General features: G+C 44.5%; 1 protein-coding gene and 1 long non-coding RNA gene across 5 annotated transcripts in view; one reads left to right on the forward strand and one right to left on the reverse strand.

Moving 5' to 3' along the window:
- The window catches only part of LOC308462755, a 164,917-nt gene that overhangs the window by 79,120 nt on the left and 68,118 nt on the right, over positions 1–17,679 (reverse strand). The window lies entirely within an intron of this gene.
- Positions 1–17,679, forward strand: part of MAPK6 (mitogen-activated protein kinase 6) — a 36,784-nt gene that overhangs the window by 7,711 nt on the left and 11,394 nt on the right. The window contains exon 1 of one of the 4 annotated variants that reach the window (XM_080980360.1): positions 13,411–13,515. The exons of 1 other annotated variant lie outside the window; for it this stretch is intronic. The gene's annotated coding sequence lies outside the window, so the exon portion shown is untranslated. Of the gene's footprint in view, positions 1–13,410; positions 13,516–13,535; positions 13,685–14,827; positions 15,121–17,679 lie in introns of those variants that run through there. 2 more of the 4 variants (XM_080980359.1, XM_080980357.1) reach the window with 2 other exon arrangements.

A 17,679-nucleotide genomic window follows, 5' to 3' on the forward strand; every position in this document is an offset into this window, starting at 1 on the left:
CAATTCAAAGTGTTGGTGCTGACCTTTAAAGCCATAAACGGCCTTGGCCCAGTATACCTGAAAGAGCGTCTCCACCCCCATCATTGCTTTGGGCAATGTATTATGCTGCCCAGAGCACAAATATAAGGCCTGAGACCATTTTGGCTTGCACTTTCTGATTTCATCATTTGTCTGGGTAGTAACAAGTAGAGATAATTTATTTCTGTTTCAGATACAAACCCAGAATTTCCTCCAGGGCTTAAGCTCATGCAATAACTTCAGGAAGAAATGTTTGAAAGTGTAACTGCTGCCTGAATTTCTTCAGTAACTACCGTATTTTTTGCTCCATAAGATGCACTTTTTCCCTCCTAAAATGTAAGGGGAAATGTGTGTGCGTCTTATGGAGCGAATGCAGGGGGGAGGCAGGCAGGAAAAGCCCCTGCGGCTCTTGTGGGCTTTTCCCCAGGAGGGAGAAGGGATTGATGCGGCCAGTCGGTCCCTTCTCCCTCCTCATAGAAAAGCCCGCAGGAGCCGTGCACTCCTTAAAGGGTGCGCGGCTCCTGTGGGCTTTTCTACTAGGTGGGGGAATTCCCCCACCTCGTAGAAAAGCCAGCAGAAGCCGCACACCCATTAAAGAGCGCACGGCTTTTACGTGCTTTTGCGGGAGGTGGGGGGATTCTAGGTGCACCCTATGGTCAGGTGCGCCTTATGGAGCGAAAAATACGGTAAATCTATCACTGCCTTTTTCAAGAGAGTACAGTGCTGCAGATAGTAAGGACATAATGAGCTGACGAAGTAAAGTAGCAGCATCTTCCTGCAGGAATTAAATTTCTGCAGTTCCCTTTGTGTTTGTGATCTTTAGCATATACACTAGAATTAGGGTGTTTGGGGCTAGCCTGGGGAGTCTGAACCCCAGATCTTTTGTGCTGAATGGGGTGAATGTGCACCTAAAGGAACAAATGCACAGTCTGGGAGTCATTTTGGACTCACAGTTGTCCATGGAGGCACAGGTCAATTCTGTGTCCAGGGCAGCTGTCTACCAGCTCCATCTGGTATGCCAGCAGAGACCCTGCCTGCCTCCACACTGTCTTGCCAGAGTGGTAAATGCTCTGGTTATCTCCCACTTGGACTACTGCAATGCGCTCTATGTGGGGCTACCTTTGAAGATAACTCAGAAACAACTAATCCAGAATGTGGCCTATTCACCACATTCATTGTACTGGGACCAGAAAATCCTATTGTTGCCCCCACAGCTCAGAGTAAGTCCTGATAGCCAGAGCTGGTTTTCCTCTTCTGAAATTTGCAAAAAAACCATATGCCTCTATACATATAAATTAGCATGTGCTCTTTTAACTGGCCTATGCTTTGAGCCTTTTGCATTTCTATCAATACTCCTGCACCAAATGCCAATTTCCAGATGATTTCAAAATGGCTTATTTCCCCTGAACAGAGCTTTTAGCTTGTAAGCTGCAATCTGTCAGATTTTCAAGTAAGAGTTTTCTGGTAGAGGTTCTTTCTACATAATTCAAACTGACAGTAATTAAGCTGAAACTTATTGTAGAGTAGGGACGTGGGTGGCGCTGTGGGTTAAACAACAGAGCCTAGGACTTGCCGATCAGAAGGTCGGTGGTTCGAATCCCCGCGACGGGGTGAGCTCCCGTTGCTCGGTCCCAGCTCCTGCCAACCTAACAGTTCGAAAGCATGTCAAAGTGCAAGTAGATAAATAGGTACCACTCTGGTGGGAAGGTAAACGGAGTTTCCGCGCGCTGTTCTGGTTCGCCAGAAGCGGCTTAGTCATGCTGGCCACATGACCCGGAAGCTGTCTGCGGACAAACGCCAGCTCCCTCGGCCTATAGAGCGAGATGAGCACGCAACCCCAGAGTCAGTCACAACAGGACCTAATGGCCAGGGGTCCCTTTACCTTTTACCTTTATTGTACACTGGTACCTCAGTTTTCAAACATAATCCGTTCCGGAAGACCGTTCGAGTTCTGAAACGTTCAAAAACTGGAAACTCGGACTTCCGGGTTGGCGCCATCGCCGAATGGCGGACTCCCTCCGAGCTCCGGAGGGAGCCTGCTCGGCAGGGGCTGGGTCCTACCGCACCGGCGATGCGGGGACCCTTAAAAACCACGGCCACGAGGGCCGTGGACATGGAGACTCGGCTGGCACCGTCAGCGCCCTCCCGACTCGTGAAGGAGCCTTTTTAAAGGCTACGGATCGGGTGCCGGGGAGAAGCGTGGTGCTTTGAGTCCTCTGCTATCCCTGCCGAGCACAGCCGCATGCCATCCGGCGGAGAGCGCTGACTTCTTCCATTGAAAATTCGGACTTTTTAACAACAACCCGTGAGTAATTTGAAAATTGGGTTTAAAAGGAGGAAAAAAAGAATTTCTTTTTGAATTGGACACGAGCGGGGGGGGATCCAAAAAGGAAGTCAGTCCCCCCCCCTATTGTAAACCTTCCAAGACAAGGACGGGGAAACCAAGGTCCAAAAAGATTTGTATTGCTGATAAAAATTAAGAATTCCACGATGGGGAATCATAAGAACTGTGCTGGAGGACGAATTGAGGGAGAAGAAACGTAACCCCCCCCCCCTGGGAACCGGGGTGATTGAAGAGAGAGCCTGGTGAAAAGAGTCGGAGATTCTGACAGCTGTCAAAGTAGCTGTCAAAGTCGGAAAGCAGAGAGGATTTTATTATGAGAACTTTGCTGGCTAAATTTGTTACAATTTGCTACAACTTGTTAAAACTTGGATACAAAATGGCGAAAATATGGATAACAATCGGACTTTTGGACTAGAGAAAACAAAGTTACAACAATCCCCCTAGAGGAGTTTCGGGACATTACAAAGATGGTCGTAAGTGGAAAAATACCATTGGAATTTTACAGAACTGGTTATCTTCTGGGAAAGCTGCAAAACGGAAATAATATTTTGTCTACAGGGTGTTCAGCTAAAGGAGACAATAGAATTTTCTATTGAAGAAAGGAAGGGACTGAACGCAAGTTTCTGTTCCTGAATAACAATAATCCCTGCAGGCTTACTAAGCTTCTGAATTAGAACGTTTCAGCAGCGGAACAAGAGGAAACTGGACTACAATTTGGAAAGAACAATGGGGGGAGCTTTATTAAAGATCTGAAGTTAAGTGTTTTAAAAATAATTATGAAAGGAAAAAAAACAAAAAAAAAAAAAAACAAAACAAAACCAGCAAGGAGTTGGGGGAAATAGGCGATTTATGGATTGTAAGAATTCCAGGCGGATAACATGGTTTGGTGGTCAGGGGGAAATTAAACCGGGGACAGAGGGGGAGAACTAAAATCCAAAGGCTTGTCAACTTCTTTTTTTTTTTTGAACTGGCTTTGTTTTATCTATTATATCTTTTATTTCTTATTTCTGATATTTTTACTATGTGGGGTGTCTTAATTACTAAAAAAAGGGAAATTGTGGAATGAAAATGGGGTGGGCTCTGGGAAAGAAATTTTTGGTTTTTTATTAAGGGTATTGATGAGGAGTGTAGAAATCTTAAATTCGAATAATGGTTTAAACAAATTATGTTTATAATCAGAACCGAGAGCTTGTGGAGCCAACAACATGAAAAAGGAATATGGTAGGGGTGGGGGAAGGGGGGAGTCCCAGAAAGTGGATATATGAAAATAAGGATCTGAAATGTATTTTACTTTTTACTTTCTGTATTTTTGAAACTTTTAATAAATATTATTTAAAAAAAAAAAAACAAAAACTGGAAACTCAATAGCCGACAGGTAGGCCTCAGGATCTTGCACTCAGTGGAAGCCCCGTGGCATATTCGACTTCCAAGTCATGTTCGAAACCAAAGCATTTACTTCCAGGTTTACGGCATTTGAAAACTGAAATGTTCATCAGCGGAGACCTTCGAAAACCAAGGTACCACTGTATATGTTCAGCAGAAGGAGGTATGTTCATTCTTCCAGGATACTAGATACTAGATATTGCATCTATAAAATTACAGCAAAGTTGATAAATAGCTGCAGTTAAGTATGTTTATCATTAGCAGTAATCTCTCTCTCCATTTTAGTAATTATCTCTGTACAGTGATATCATGCAACTAGTGCAATCACAGTCCAGTCACCTTTACAATCAATGTAAATATTATGAATTTTAATAACTGAGTAACTTCTTGGACAAAAATTGTAGCATGGCAAATTTCCTTTTTGTGAATGAAAGAGAGGTTTTAGTTCTCATGAAACAGCGGTCTAGTACAGTAGTACCTCAGGTTAAGTACTTAATTCGTTCCGGAGGTCCGTTCTTAACCTGAAACTGTTCTTAACCTGAAGCACCACTCTAGCTAATGGGGCCTCCTGCTGCTGCCGTGCTGCCAGAGCACGATTTCTGTTCTCATCCTGAAGCAAAGTTCTTAACCTGAAGCACTATTTCTGGGTTAGCGGAGGCTGTAACCTGAAGCGTATGTAACCTGAAGCATATGTAACCTGAGGTACCACTGTAGTTGGTATGAAGCCAGGAAGATGGTCCTCACTCAGTCATTAAGCTTCTGGATAAACTGGAGCAGTCTCTGTCAGGCTTCCCTACCTTACAAGGTTGTTGTGAGGATAAAATAGAATTGGGGACAGTGTAGGCTGACCTTAGCTTCTTACAAGAGCATAAAGATCTAATCACTGCCCAAATGCCAAGATGATTAAATTAGCCTTCCCCGCCCTGCTGCCTGCCAAATGTTTTAAGACTACAACTCCCATCGGCCCTAGCTAGCACGGGGAGTTATAGTTCAGAACATCTGGAGGGCAACAGGTTGGGGAAGGTTGCTGGCTTTAGAGAATGTATCCAGTCAAATTCTAATGATTTGTTCAGTTGGAGAACGTTAGCAAAACACCAGTCCTTCTTGGCAAACTTTACAACTTAAATATTTTCCTTAGCTCTTGGTTACTGAATGCTGAAGGGTTTGTTTTAATGGGTGGAGTTAAAGGCAGATATTTAACACACGGTTTATGCCAAAGTTGAGCCTTGCACAAATTAATCAGCAGTTAAATTCTTCCCTGCTTCTATGGATTTCACTACTTTGTATTATTTTATAATACGAAAACTGACATGGAACATGCAAAATAAGCAACCAGATGCAAAGGAACGCAAAACTCTCTTACCTTTAGGTCAGAAGTGACTGATATTGCTTTCCTTACAACAAACTGCTTGAGAAATATACAATTGTTTAAGTTTTATGCAAGAATCCGGGGTCATTAGGTTAAAAATGACGAAAGAGGCATCATTTTCATAGGTACCTGTAGTGCTGAGGCTTTTTGCGTACATCATCAAAAAAAGAGGAAATGCGTCATCAAAAAGAGGCGTTGTAAAAAGATCCACAGTCAATGGTTTATTCATAAAATGCTTAAAAGGCCCAGGTGATACTGAAGAAAATTCAGACTATGTCAAAGAGTTGTTATGACATATTGCTGGGAGCACTATAAAAACCTTCCAGCAAAGGAAAAAAGTCTAGTCCTTGTCAGCCTGTGAGCACGTGGGGGTAAAAATAGTAAAAAATAAGAGCTGGCAATTCACCAAATTTTGGAGAAAAAGGAACTGTAATACTACTTGACAGCATCCAAAATGCACATGGCTGGGACATGTTCTATTGAGTATGTGTATGAGAGCATTAGCTGTATAAGGTTGGGAAACTTGTGGCTCTCTAGATTATTATTGATTCCAACTGCCATTGGCCCAGGTCAGGAATGACGGGAGTTGGAGTCCATAAAAAACACCTGAATACCCACAGATTCCCAATCTCTGGGTTATAGAGTAGCATGGAAAATTAGGTAATAAATACTCAATCGTCAGCTCTACTGATTTTAGTGGAACTAGCTATCAGGTAAGCATATATCAGATTACAACTGCATTGGGTATAGACTATTTTGGTCAAACTTTTGAAAAGGTATTCTAAGTTCTTTCACACTGAGACATCTTTTTGCTTTACTGTTTTGTTAGTTTTTAAATAGAGGACATTGGCAGGTCCAAACTGCAATCTTGTGTGCGCCAACTTCTTTTGAGTAAGCGACATGGAACACAGTGAGTCTTGCGTCTGAGTAACCATGTCGTAAGAGAATTTGCATGCTCAAGAGAGATTCATGTAGAAAGCAGTATGCAAAGGAAGGTCTGGTTTTTTTAAATGTATTTTTATTAAAGGTTTTCTTGGTTTACAAAAGTATGTGCAATGTCTCTCTCTTTTCCCCCCCCAAGTAACATTTTTTACAGATCTGTTTCATTTGTTGAGACATTAGGAAGAAAAGGGGGGAAGGGGAGGGGGGGAAGATGAGTGGGGGTGGGGTCGGGTGGCGATGTTTCTATTTTACTTAATATATGTGGGGTTTTGTGTCAGCATCGCTTGTGCAGGTTCTCTGCTATTAACTTGTGGTTTCTTTGGTGGTGAGAGAGGTTGGGATTGGCTTAGGGTGTGGTTGTTTGTGGTTGGCTGTGGTGGTCTTTGTTTTCATGTGTGAGTGGAGTGGGTGGGTGTTTTGGATCAGGTGAGCCATATTGATTTGTATGTTGTTGGTGGATTTTTGTCATTGTCTTGTTGGGCTGTGTATGTGATAAAGGGGAGCCATACTGAGGTGAAGGCGTCTTCTTCTATTTGTCCCCGTGTCAGTTTCAGTTTCTTGGTTAATTTTTCTAGTAAGGCTGTTTCCCATACTATTTGGTACCATTGGGCCATGCTTACTCCTGACAGATCTCTCCAGTGTCTGGTTATGATGTTTCTGGCTGCTGAAAGTAGGTGGAAGGAAGGTGCCGGTTGATTCAGGAGGTGAAAGGGGTGAAAGGGGCATCAGGGTCAACAGACAGACACACCATGGGAGAAATGGAAAAAGTGAGTCACATGGAAAAAAACTATGTTTGAAGAAGCTTCTGGTTGCACAAGAAAACCCTTAAACCTGTCAGTTTCCATTCTAAGTGTCTTTTAATCGCTCAGGGTGCCGCCTGACATCAACCCCCTCACCCCACCCTGGGTCAAATGAGTCTTGGACCAAATCTGTTGTCTGTTTAAAGCAGATGCACCTTTAACCAGACATGGGGCTTGTCCAAACTTTTGCTTGTCCCGTGCCTAAAAAGCATGGGTCTGAGTGGTTTTCTGCTTGCCCCATGCTTTCCAGGTATGGGTCCAAGCAGTTGTGCCTTTGTCCTGCCGCTTTCCCCAGAAAACCTGCTCTTTAGCGCTAAATCAGAAAAAACGTCAATCCAGATTGACATTTGCTCCAATTCAGTGGTAAAGATTGGGTTTTCCTGGGGAAAGCGGAAGTGTGGATGAGCCCTAAGTACAAACAGCTAACTTCTGCCAGTTTCTTCAGTCAGCTTGAGCTTAGTTCATACTGATTGTTGTGAAGTGGTTAAATGGATAGCCTAGGAGTGGGGAACCTGTGTCCCTACAGAATATTAGAGATGAAGGAGAAAATCACTTCAGTTCACATCTAAAGGCAAACCTACGTCATCTGCACTTTTTGAAACAATACACAAACAATACGCAGACATATTTCAAAATCTGCACTTTTCCAGATTTTTCAGTGCAGTTCTCCAGGCAAATAATGTGTACAAAAATGCATATTCTAGAATAGAGGGTGCATAATAATGCATATATTAGTGAAGGCAACTTTTAAAAATGCATTACATTAGGCAAGATTGCTTTTCAAAAATGTGTTTATTAGAAGACATGAGCACTAAAATGCTGATGAATCTTCATTACAATTTTTTAAAAACCCCTCAAATTTATGTGGAAATGTGGAGGACTGAATTTAAGATTAGACAAATGAGAAGTTGAGAGAAAACAAAATTGAAAGACTTGCTGCTCACAACTCCTGGCCATTATTCTACTAGTGCCTTTTATCAGCTTTAGCAAGTGTGGCAGCTGCAACCATTCATAGACAGGGATAGCTTTAGCACAATAGGCCAGGCATTGGTGACCAATCCTGGATAATTGCAAGGCACTCTTGTGTGGAGCTTCTCTTACTGTTGGTCTAGAAACAACAGTTAGTTCAGAATGCTGCCGCACAAGTGCTGACAGGAATGAGATCCTATCAGCGTATTACAGCTTTGCTCAAAGAAGTGCAGGGGCTGCTGATTTGCTACCAGACCAAGTTCAAGGTTTTACAGTTAATATATAAAACCCTTAACATCTTGGGATTAGTTTACTTGAACTATCACCTTGTCCCCTACATGCTTATTCGACCACTTAGATCTGTGGAACTTGTACTTTATGTGTGCTCCATCGACCCGAGGGGGTCAATATTTTAATGTGTCAGTATCAACATTGGCCAGGCACCCTTGCCTGTTTTAGATGCCTCTTAAAATTTTGTTTATTTCAGAGACAGCATATATACTTGGTTTTTTGAATTTAGCTGATTTGATGTCTGTGTTGTTGATAACTACTTTGTAGTAGTTTATGTACACTACTTAGAGGTGTTTTTTTATATTAAGTGGTTTATGTTGTTGTTGTTGTTTAGTCATGTCCGACTCTTCGTGACCCCATGGACCAGAGCATGCCAGGCACTCCTGTCTTCCACTGACTCCTACAGTTTGGTCAAACTCATGCCGGTAACTTCAAGAACACTGTCCAACCATCATGTCCTCTGTCGTCCCCTTCTCCTTGTGCCCTCAATCTTTCCCAACATCAGGGTCTTTTCCAGGGAGTCTTCTCTTCTCATGAGGTGGCCAAAGTATTGGAGCCTCAGCTTCACGATCTGTCCTTCCAGTGAGCACTCAGGGCTGATTTCCTTAAGAATGGATAGCTTTGATCTTCTTGCAGTCCAGGGGACTTTCAGGAGTCTCCTCCAGCACCATAATTCAAAAGCATCAATTCTTTGGCGATCAGCCTTCTTTATGGTCCAGCTCTCACTTCCACACATCACTACTGGGAAAACCATAGCTTTAACTATACGGACCTTTGTTGGCAAGGTGATGTCTCTGCTTTTTAAGATGCTGTCTATAGTGGTTTATAGCTTTTCCTAAATCAATAAATGCTGTCAGAGGCTAGTGGGAGGTGGTGTTCAACAACATCTGAAGTGCCATGAGTTACAAATATCTGGTAGAGCCTATAGGTCTTCACTGTGTGTCAATATATGCTGAAAAAAATGGGAACGCTCCCTCTGCACTCTGTCAATGTGAGTTTGGGGATGAATTATCATTCATGCCACCTCTCCCTCGTGTCATTTGCAGTCTGATGCCACCAAACTTGACCCTGACATTTATTGCTCCATATCAATCTCTTATCCCATTAACTCTGTCTTCAAGCCATTACCAAGTGTGGTGGTTGACATGATAACCCCCAAGAGCACAGCTCATTCAGTTCCTTGATTAACCAGGAAGACATGATCATGACTTGAATGAAGGTGGCAGAAAACTTTAAAGCACATCCAAAGAACTTTCCCCCTCTCAAAGAATTATGGTCAGTGTAGTTTGCAAAGGATTGCTGAAAATTGGAACTCCCTTATGAGTAAACTACAGTTCCCAGAAGTCTTTGAGAGGTGTGTGTACTTCAAACAAGCTTTAAAGGTATAGTGGGGTATAGCTGCTTCCTCTGTGGCAGTGGCAGGTAGCAAAGAAACAATGCTCACCATTCGTATCCATGCAGTGCTATTCAGTAGGCCTTTCCTGGGCTTCCCCATTCTGACTAGTGGGATGGTGCTGTCGATCCATCAGTGGCAAAGTGAGTCTTCTTTACTATTATAAAGCTGTCCACATCCTTCTTGGTTCAGCTGGGTCACCAGGAAGGCTTTTGCCCAGCTTAGACTGTTAAAATAGCTGTTAACAGTTTCTGGGAAATGCAGATCTCACCATGGTGACACACATGGAGGTTACATTAAAATTGGATTACTATACTCTGTGGACCTTCCTTTGAAAAATATTCAGAAACTTCAGCTGGTTCATAACTCAGCAGCTAAACCTTTGGTCACAGTCAGTTTTGAGGAGCATGTATATCCCCTTTTACATCACCTTCATTGTCTAATGGTCTATTTCCGGGCCCAGTCAAAGTTCTGCTTAGGACTTTAAAATCCTTTAACTGCTTAATGGATCCTAAGACCAAATCATTTGACATACGGTAAACTTGCCTACTCTCTGAGATCAACCAGGGAGGCCTCTCTTGTTTCCTTCTGTAGAGAGAGAGATGGTGGTAGTCAGCTCATTTTTACTCAGAGTAGACCCACTGAAATTAATGAAGTTAGGTCCACTGTGCATTAAACTTAGTTGAATACCACCCAGCCTCAATTTCTGTCACTAATTTTTCAAAGCCTCTCGTTGATATGTCTCTATTCAGAGAACATGAGGGGGAGATTTACCTGGCATTTTCCAATAAGCTCATGATTAGAAATCTCAGGCCTTGTCTCTGTTGCTATGTTGAAGGCCAGCTACAATGCAACAAAAGGAATTCACACCTGTCATATGATAAGAGACCAGCTATGAGCACCTGCTATTATCCTTCCTTTCCCAGAACCCAAGCACTGTCCCAAGAATAATCAAAGTTATGCAATCTCATCCATTTAATTGTTCCAGCCCTCAAACAAGCCTACAATGTCCAAAATGAACCCACTCATGTCAAAATGGGTGTGATCAAAGTGTAAAAGTGAGTGTGGTCAATTTAATTTTTTTTTTTCAGAGCAAGGAAAACTTTCAGGGGATGACCAAAAAAAACCACAACCTTTTGGCTTCACAAAATCATAGTAGAAGACCCATGGGAGTGATCAGTTTCAATAATTCTTGGGTTGCATTCAACTAGGTTTAACTGAGAGAAGATCTATTAAAAGTAATGAACCTAAATTAGCCATGTCCATTACATTCAATGGGTCTGCTTTGAGTAAGACTAGCACTGGATACATTACTGTTTAAAAAATTATGAAATTTGGAGGGAGAGACAAAAAAAAAAAAGGCAACTTTTGGTATCACAGTGGGGTGTGAGAGCAATACATATGTGTGTGTGTGTGTGTATGAATGAAATACGTAAAAATTAAATGGACAAATGGACAAATTTGGAGGGTCTTGAAGGGCCACTAAAAACTTTTTAACGGGATCTGTGGGAGCAACAATAATTTTTACAATTTTTTTTCTATAAAAAGTAACCATTTGGGGAGCTGGATGTGACCTCTCTTTGACCTAAAGTTTGCTGAAAGTAGGATGCTTCATACAATTTTGGAGTTCTTTTCTGTGTCTCGCCCCTCCTTCCCAAGGTCTTTCCTATATCCCAGAGCTGCATCTGCTGAAATGTGCTTTTTTACACAACAAAGGTATTAAGAGCCTTGTCCTCTTTTTCACCTGGGCCAACTAATTCTACTAGCTTAAATAGGCAGCCTCCAGTGTGAGGTATAGTTCCTAACTGGTATATGTGAGGAGTGGTTTTACAGTGCTTCCAAAAGATACAGAGGCTCATGTTCAGGCAAGTCTCTAGGGAAAGGGAGTTCCCCACTGAGACAGCTGCTGAGAATACGATTTATTGTCTGAACTTGGCAGAAGCGTGATAGATGCAAGATAGTACTTGGTTGATCTTACAGATCATAACTGTAGCCCTGTTCGCACATCTATGTCCTGATAATTCCTGATAATGCATAAAGCCTGGGGTTCCTGAATTGTGGTGGTCCACAAACTTCATGCAGGTGGCTTGCAGTATACCCACGTTAAATATTCATTGTGATGTTTAACTCCATTTTATTGCTTCATTTATTTTTTTTATATTGCATGTTCTTGAGGAACAATTCGAATTATATGGAAGTGCAAATAGTGAATACAATACAAGAAATAAAAGCAACAATAAAAGGACAATGAAAATCAGACAGCATCACGCATTACAATTGCTACAACAAACAGAAAAACCATTTAGTGGTCCGGCAAGACCATCAGCAATTTTCAAGTGGGGGGAGGGGACTTTGGGAGAGGACCACTGAAATAGGATATTCATGTGAAAAAGAGGGCAGAACTGCTTTAATGCATTGCGCACGATGCCTACTGATAGGCTTTCTTGTACGCAACTATTAAAGTGCAGAGTTCTTGCCCCCCCCTTTTTTCATCCAGTCCCCCTAATCATGGTCTTGGGCAGTGTCTTTTTTCTAGGAAAAATAGGTACCAGTAGTCACCAGGTTCATGGCAATCTGCATGGGCATAGCTGGGGGGGGGGGGTAGCTGCCCCCCCAATCAAGTAAATAAAAAAAATAATTAACTGACCAATTACCTCACAGAGAACTCGGTCCTGCCCCCCTAACATAAAGCCTGCCCCCCTAAAATAAATCCTGGCTACATCCATGGTGATCTGCCACTCTTTTCACAGGTGTTATCGCGGGACCTCCCGAAATGTCCACTGTCTGATGAGCCAGCAAGCCAGCTGCCTGCCCTGTCCCATCCCCTCAAAGCTCGGATCTTGTGTCATAGCTCCTCAAAACGTAATGTTCACACTTTCCCACTGTGAAGAATGGTCAAGTCATCAATCTACCTCCCTGGCCAACAACTCATTTTAGCAGGTTCCTTTTTGAATTAAGCAAAGCTGAAGGACCAACAAAGGATGGCTGCATCTGGCCTAGAAGGTCACATCCCATTCCCCTATCACGGAGCTATCCAAGGAATCACTGAAAACAGAATGCTTCAACAGGTGAAGCAATTCTCCATCATGCCAGGGAGCACTTCACCTGTTACTTTTCAGTCTGTCATGCATGAGTCCTGCTAGGAAAAAACAGAGGTACAATTCCCAGAGTCCCCCTGGGAAGTGGAAGTGATTGTTAAACCACTTTGGGAATTGTAGCTCTGTGAGGGAAATAGGGTCTCCTAATAACTCTCATCACCCTTAACAAAACTAGTTCCCAGGATTATTTGGGTAAAGCTATGACGTGGGTGGCGCTAAAGGGACACAGGTGGCGCTGTGGTCTAAACCACAGAGCCTAGGCCTTGCTGATCAGAAGGTTGGCGGTTCGAATCCCCACGATAGGGTGAGCTCTTGTTGCTCGGTCCCTGCTCCTGCCAACCTAGCAGTTTGAAAGCACGTCAAAGTGCAAGTAGATAAATAGGTACTGCTCCGGCAGGAAGGTAAATGGCATTTCCGTGCGCTGCTCTGGTTTGCCAGAAGCGGCTTAGTCATGCTGGCCACATGACCTGTCTGCGGACAAATGCCGGCTCCTCTGCCTATAGAGCGAGATGAGCACCGCAACCCCAAAGTCGTCCCCAACTGGACCTAACGGTCAGGGGTACCTTTACCTTTTTTATTGTTAAACGGGTACAGTAATACTTTACATATATGTTTTGGTTATGGCCATAGTTACTCCAGATTTAACCGCCTTTCATCAAGGTTATTGCTCATACCATTAACCAGATACCTTTTTATTGACCTCACAATCAGGGTGATAGAAAGATTGGAGTTTTAGCCTATTGATCTCCATACAGGTTGACTGCTGCATAATAAGATCACACCCTTGAACTCTGCATTATGATGCCATGTTATTGTGCCATACATAGTTCTCTCCATCAGCCTGGCTGGGACCAACTGCCATTTGACTCCTCCCTTCCCAGAACTGTCTTTGCCACTGGGGCCATTATGTAACAATTTACGCATTTATTTATTTACTGTACTTTACTTGTTTAACCTACTGTCTTTCTGCTGGTGCCCTTCAGGTGGTCTGTCATTCAAAATAATGACATACAATATAATAGATGGGATTCAAAAAGAAAAAGGGTCAGGAGGGAAGAGGATAATAAGCAAATTCAGGTACCAACTCTTCTTCTTACTTATTTTCCTCTTCCCATCTCTTTTATTCTAGGTCTAACAGATTTTCCACCATTATGGCAGATCATTCATTCTGCTCTTGGCACAGTGTTTTGGGGTATTTGAAGGGGGCAATACTAAATAGCCTCCTCCTAACTTCTGATAAAATGTCTCTACAGCATGAATTGAAACAGGAGTAAAAAACGAACTTGTTTTCAAGGAGTAAATTTATCTGTGTTGATTCATGTAATGGCATACTGTACTGGTTTTAAAATCAAGCTTCAATGAGGTTTGAGTGCCAGATGGAGATTGCTGTAAATGGTTTTAAACTCCATAAAATCCCTAGACTTGGTTCAAGTCTCCTTCAGATTAAATAATGCAGACTATAAGGGGTTCGAAGCTTTGTGAAATAGTCCCAATTTATGTATAGCACCATCTATCTCTGTACTCTGTCTCTGCACAGAGAACAAGTCCCTGCCCCTAGCGGCTTACAAATAAAAACTGATACAGGTTAGGGAACAGAGGAAGGAGATGAAAATGAAGGCTGTAGTTAAAATTGTAGGAATTTTTTTTCAATTTTTCTTGTATTTAGGCTTAAACTCCCTAAGAAAGGAGGCCTCATTAGCGAATACAGTTGGTTCTTACTTCTGAGACTGGATTGCAGATAAAAGTGGGCCTGGAGATGAAGGATCCTTCAGAGAAGGCGGATGTTTCCTAATCTGTCCAGACATGATTTAGGTCAGGCATAGGCAAACTCAGCCCTTCAGATATTTTGGGACTACAACTCCCACCATCCCTAGCTAACAGGACCAGTGGTCAGGGATGATGGGAGTTGTAGTCCCAAAACATCTGGAGGGCCAAGTTTGCCTACGCCTGATTTCTGCACTTAATTCCGTTTTAGGGTCACTATGCTTCGTGTGAGCTCCCCTCATCCACATCCAGAATAGAGAAAGGCATCCTTTTTTCCCAATTTCTTTTCTTCTCGCGCTTCATTATCATGTGGCCTTTTAACATATCATCACCCTTCTGTCGCCCTCGTCATATTATTTTTATTATTATGTATGACAGTCATGCCATGACCCGGCTGTCGTCGTCCGCTTCTGCTGTTTTGTGCGGCGAGCCGTCGGCGCGAGCCTCTCAGGCGCAGATTCCCCTCAGCGGGGACAAGGCCGCGCGCCGCCTTGACCTCAACCGCCACGTTTCCCCGTCTTGGCGAGGCGGAGCCGCCTCAGCTCGGGCCCGCCCGCCGCTCCACCCGAAGGCGGAGCTTCTCCGCTTCGCCCGCCCGCCGCTTTCTCTTGTCCTCGTAGCCGGGTTACATGGCAAGTAGCCGCGGCGGGAGCAGGGCTTCTGTCGCTGGCGCCGAGACCCTTCCGCCAAGGCCCGGCGGCGGAGCTCCGAGGCTTCTCTCTCCTTTCTCCATGAGCCTGGGCAGCGCCGTGAGTTGCGGGAAAGCGGCGGGCGGTGGGTCCGGCATGGGAGGCGGAGACGGAGGGCCGAGAGCAGCGGCGAGGCTCGGGCCGCAGTGCGAGCGCGAGTCTCGCTCCTGCCGCCACTGCACAAAGGCGCTTTGTTCTGGCGCCCCTCGCGCGCCCTGCCGGGGCCTCTGCCCGGCGGGGGAAGCCCGGCCAGGCCTTCCGCAGTGCGGCGGAGCCTCCCCGGCGGCCGGCGCTCCGTGCCCGAGGAGGACCGGAGGGTTGAGGAGTGGAGGGTGGGAAAGCGAGAAGAGAAACCCTGGGGCCGCTTCGTGGCGGCGGCCCTTCCCGCCTCTGAGACGCGAGGAGGAGGAGGCTTCGGGGAAAGGGCAAAAGCCCGCCGTCTCCCGTTTCCTCGCCCCAAGCCCGGGACAATGGAGGCCGGCGAGGGGAGACGTGCTTCGGGGGCGGCGGGCGGTCCCGCGTGGCGGCCATTCCCGCCGCCCCCACGAGGCCTCTCGCAGCACCCCGATCCCAGGCAGGCGTTTGTTTTTGTTACTCGCGGGGAAGCCCCACTGAGTTCGGCGGGACTTTCTCCCCCGTGAGGAGGCGAAGGCCGGGTGGCATTTCGCCAGGGGCCCTTTCGCACCCGTGTCCGAGCAGACCCCCGCAAAGGGGCCGCTCTCTTCTTCTCCTTGGATCCGTGATCATAACCCTCCAGCGTGGGTTTAACGCGCGAACGGAGCTTACTTCCGTGTAAAAAAAAAAGCCGCATAGGGTTGCGTTGTGAAAGCTGGCGACCCTGGGCATGCTTTGCTTGGGAATGGGCGAGGCTTACTTCCGAGTAAACACGCAGAGAGCTGCCTGGCCGACCTTTTTTGTTTGTTTTTAAAGTGGACAGAAAAGGGATTTTCTGATCACCACGAGGGCGGATCAGTGACGCGCTCGCGGATTTCTTCATCTCTGGAGTGGGAAGGATGCGTTAGGCGGGTGTCGCCTGACGTGGAAGTCTCCGTTGCGAAACAAAATTTTCTGCCCAAAAGGGGCCTGTCCCCGTCTGCTCTTTTCCCCCTTCCCCCATGTGGCCACCAGGCACTGCGGCACTTGCGGCTTCCCTCTCGCCCTTAGGACACTCTTCATTCATTTCCCGGCCTCCATTCTCCTGCTCTGCGCCTTTAAAGGCAACTGCTGCAGTGTTTCTTTTCATCCAGAGGAACTAGAGAACCCGACTGCCCCCTTTCCCTTTTATCTTATGGGCACTTGCCTCCTCTATTTAAAAACTGCCCCAGGAAAGCAGCAACTTGTGGTGTGAAAAGCAGTTGCGGTATAATAACGACAGAGGTTTTAAGGGGGGCCCTGCGGTTGAATGGAACTGTGGATTTCCCCCCAGAACCTTTTCTCTTTCTCTCGTTCTCCCCCATCACCCCTTTGTGGCAACTGAAAGACATCTGAAGTTAGATTTTTCTTTGACAGTGGCATCCAAGACCATGTTTAAAGTATCAGGCCCACCCAACTAGTAGAGGGTTTAATAATAGTTGTGTGTAACAGTGACATGGAGGAGGAAAATATCCATTGTGGCAAAGAGGCTGTGGCAGAAGGATTGTTAGGAGACAAAATAATTGCAGGCAAGTGAACTTTTTTTACCAGTGGTTTTCCAGGATTGCTACATGCAGGAGCTGTTCTGGTTCCCTGTCTCTTATTGGGAGGGCCCAGGATCACTTTCCAGTTTGTGTGGTTCAGTCAGAAGGAGCCCTGTATATAGCTTTTCTCTAGAAAGCACATAGAGGCATGAGAGTAGGTCCTACTAAGCTCTATTGGAAGTCTCTTTTTGAAGAAAATTATATTCTTTAATTTACAAGTAACTGCAGGATACTGTTATGCATTTTTACTCAGAAGTATGTCCCAGCAATGGAACTTAGAAGCATGCGCAAAGGATTGTAGGCTAAATGAAAGAAAATGAGCCTGCATTGGGCCATACCAGAGGGGCCCATAATCTCAGATTAACTATTGAAACTTCATGGTGATAGTGCTGAAGGCAGTTTGGGGTGGCTAAAATCACCTGCCTTTAATCCAGGTTAATTACTTAATTATTTTCTAGCATAGAAAATGAAAAGGTAGTGGGTTATATCAACATTCAAGCAGAAGTAGTAATTTCTATTATGTGCTACCGTCTACTTTTTGTGAACTGTCTTATTTGCTGGTTGGTGGGGGTCTTTCCCCTCAGCAGTTCATTCTTGTAAAAACAGCAATAACTTTGGGAAGCAAATCAAGACAAGGATTAAACAGTATACAATTTTTAAAGGAGTGGTTTATTTAATGATGTGAATTATTGATCCCTTGTTTCTGGTGAGAAAGTGCTGTGTCTTCATATATTCATTTTGAGCATATGTAAGTTAACAATTTCGGAATGTGTGGAGACTCGGTGGGAGGTTTGAGGAAAAAGAGCTGCAGTTTCATGAGTTCTTATGATGACTCACTCCCTACAGTGTGCAACGTGGCTGAGATAAAAAAGAATCCACATAAGCACTTGTATAGTTACATATATGGAGATTGGACTTCTATCCCCTTGTATAACAGCTTTCT

The sequence above is a fragment of the Podarcis pityusensis genome, assembly GCF_964106645.2.
Source record: "Podarcis pityusensis genome assembly, chromosome: 14".
Classification (NCBI taxonomy): domain Eukaryota; kingdom Metazoa; phylum Chordata; class Lepidosauria; order Squamata; family Lacertidae; genus Podarcis; species Podarcis pityusensis.